A 243-nucleotide genomic window follows, 5' to 3' on the forward strand; every position below is an offset into this window, starting at 1 on the left:
GGTTTTGTGCAGGTGAAGGGCTCTGGAGCTGCCCAAGCCCTTCAGAAAGGGGCGTCAGGCGGTTGGATGCAGGCTGAGTGAATGGAAGGAGAGCAGCGCTGAGGTCTTGGTTGATGAGAAGCTCAACGTGAGCCGGCAATGGGTGCTCACAGCCCAGAAGGGCAACCACATCCTGGGCTGCACCCCCACAGCGTGGCCAGCGGGGCCAGGGAGGGGATTCTACCCCTCTGCTCTGCTCTGGGG

This window comes from Mesitornis unicolor, unplaced genomic scaffold (genome assembly GCF_000695765.1).
Source record: "Mesitornis unicolor isolate BGI_N332 unplaced genomic scaffold, ASM69576v1 scaffold22864, whole genome shotgun sequence".
NCBI lineage: Eukaryota > Metazoa > Chordata > Aves > Mesitornithiformes > Mesitornithidae > Mesitornis > Mesitornis unicolor.